This window comes from Ascidiella aspersa, chromosome 5 (genome assembly GCF_963924565.1).
Source record: "Ascidiella aspersa chromosome 5, kaAscAspe10.2, whole genome shotgun sequence".
In the NCBI taxonomy this organism is placed as follows: domain Eukaryota; kingdom Metazoa; phylum Chordata; class Ascidiacea; order Phlebobranchia; family Ascidiidae; genus Ascidiella; species Ascidiella aspersa.
The window spans coordinates 12,730,066-12,732,565 of NC_139451.1; the positions used below are offsets into that span (position 1 = coordinate 12,730,066).

Consider the following 2,500-nt stretch of genomic DNA (forward strand, 5'->3'; position numbering starts at 1 on the left):
GTCCTGCAATTCACACTAATTCACGCAGCTAGCTGCGTCCTTCATCGACTCACGAGCCGAGTGATCCACCGCCAAGAGCCATCCACGATTGTTTCGCTCGCACAGTGCCTCGCACTATAGGGTGACAAAATAGACCGCGCCGAGCGGTCGGCCAGGCCGACGCTTGAAGCCGGAGCGCGCGGCACCGCGGCACTCGACGCGCAAACATTACCGGGTGACCGAATCGCCGGCCGGCGCGCCGCTCCTCGCGGGTCGGGCGCCGGGTAGCAAAGACTTTTTCTCTCGCTTGTCCGAGTTTCGCGTTCGCCGAAGCGTTTGCGAGACCGTTAATGATCCTTCCGCAGGTTCACCTACGGAAACCTTGTTACGACTTTTACTTCCTCTAAATGATCAAGTTAGATCGTCTTCTCGGACGCCGGCTCGACCGTTGCCGGCCGCGCCAGGTCCAATCGGAGGACCTCACTAAACCATTCAATCGGTAGTAGCGACGGGCGGTGTGTACAAAGGGCAGGGACGTAATCAACGCGAGCTAATGACTCGCGCTTACTGGGAATTCCTCGTTCAAGGGAAATAATTGCAATTCCCTATCCCTAGCACGACCGGGGTTCAGCGGGTTACCCAGACCTGTCGGCCAAGGCGAGCACATGCTGATCCGGTCAGTGTAGCGCGCGTGCGGCCCCGAACATCTAAGGGCATCACAGACCTGTTATTGCTCAATCTCGTGTGGCTAAACGCCACTAGTCCCTCTAAGAAGTTAGACGCCGACCGATTGGGTCGCGTAACTAGTTAGCAAGCCAGAGTCTCGTTCGTTATCGGAATTAACCAGACAAATCGCTCCACCAACTAAGAACGGCCATGCACCACCACCCACAGAATCAAGAAAGAGCTCTCAATCTGTCAATCCTCACTGTGTCCGGGCCGGGTGAGATTTCCCGTGTTGAGTCAAATTAAGCCGCAGGCTCCACTCCTGGTGGTGCCCTTCCGTCAATTCCTTTAAGTTTCAGCTTTGCAACCATACTTCCCCCGGAACCCAAAGACTTTGGTTTCCCGCAAGCTGCCGGAGAGGTCGTAAAACTAACGCCCCCCGATCGCTAGTTGGCATCGTTTATAGTCAGAACTAGGACGGTATCTGATCGTCTTCGAACCTCTGACTTTCGCTCTTGATTAAAGAAAACATTCTTGGCAAATGCTTTCGCAGTCGTTCGTCTTGCGCCGATCCAAGAATTTCACCTCTAACGGCACAGTACGAATGCCCCCGTCTGTCCCTCTTAATCATTACCTCGCGCTCCGAAAACCAACAAAATAGAACCGAGGTCCTATTCCATTATTCCATGCACCATTATTCAGGCGAATCGCCTGCTTTGAACACTCTAATTTTTTCAAAGTAAACGTTCCGGCCGCCGCCGACACTCAGTCAAGGGCACCGGCGGAGAACCGGAGGTGAGGCCAGGACGGCCAGTACACGCCTTGCGACGGACCGGCCGCCTGCGCCCAAAATCCAACTACGAGCTTTTTAACCGCAACAACTTAAATATACACTTTTGGAGCTGGAATTACCGCGGCTGCTGGCACCAGACTTGCCCTCCAATGGATACTCGTTAAAGGTTTTAAAGTGTACTCATTCCAATTACAGGGCCTCGTTTAGAGTCCTGTATTGTTATTTTTCGTCACTACCTCCCCGCGTCGGGAATGGGTAATTTGCGCGCCTGCTGCCTTCCTTGGATGTGGTAGCCGTTTCTCAGGCTCCCTCTCCGGAATCGAACCCTGATTCTCCGTTACCCGTAAGAACCTCGGTAGGCCAGTACCGTACCGACGAAAGTTGATAGGGCAGACACTTGAATGATCCGTCGCCGGTGCGAGACCGTGCGATCCGCAAAGTTATCCAGAGTCACCAAAGGTTGCGGGCCGAAGCCCGGTCGGTTTTTGGTCTGATAAAAGCACGCCTCCCGCGAGGTCGGCGCTTCACGCATGTATTAGCTCTAGCATTTCCACAGTTAACCACGTAAAACGTACGATCAAATGAACCATAACTGATTTAATGAGCCATTCGCAGTTTCACTGTACGAGAGCTCGTACTTAGACTTGCATGGCTTAATCTTTGAGACAAGCATATGACTACTGGCAGGATCAACCAGGTAGCTACTTTAGCGTAGCCCCGAAAGGCCGACGAAGGAGGCGCCGCTGATGCGGCGCCGTCGCTCGGTCGATGCGAAACCCGAAGGCTTCTCTCCGTTAAAATTTCGTTCTTTGCTCGGCTGCCCGAACTCAGAAAACCGTCACCGCCCGTCGCACCCGCCGGAGTAAGACTTCGTCGGCAGGCCTTTCGACCGCCACGTCGCCAACACCGGCGCGAGCGCAACGCACGCCAGACAACTTCGCCGAAGCGACCGCTCAGAACCCGACAAACTGACACTCGGCTCTTCGCGCAGCAGCAACATCTGCCCAGCGAGCCAATCGCCTTTTCACCGATTCTTTACTTGTCGAAGCTTGTCAGCTCCCA

The 2,500-nt window shown here is 54.4% G+C and overlaps 2 non-coding genes across 2 annotated transcripts in view; both read right to left on the minus strand.

The window, feature by feature from the left end:
- The window catches only part of LOC146144149 (5.8S ribosomal RNA), a 154-nt gene extending 74 nt beyond the window's left edge, over positions 1–80 (minus strand). The window contains exon 1 of the ribosomal RNA XR_014498868.1: positions 1–80. This exon is cut by the window's left edge and continues 74 nt beyond it. This is a non-coding gene — a ribosomal RNA (5.8S ribosomal RNA).
- Positions 81–327: 247 nt separating this feature from the next.
- Positions 328–2,138, minus strand: LOC146144150 (small subunit ribosomal RNA). The gene has a single exon (XR_014500525.1). It is a non-coding gene; the product is annotated as a small subunit ribosomal RNA (ribosomal RNA).
- Between the last annotated feature and the right edge of the window lie 362 nt (positions 2,139–2,500).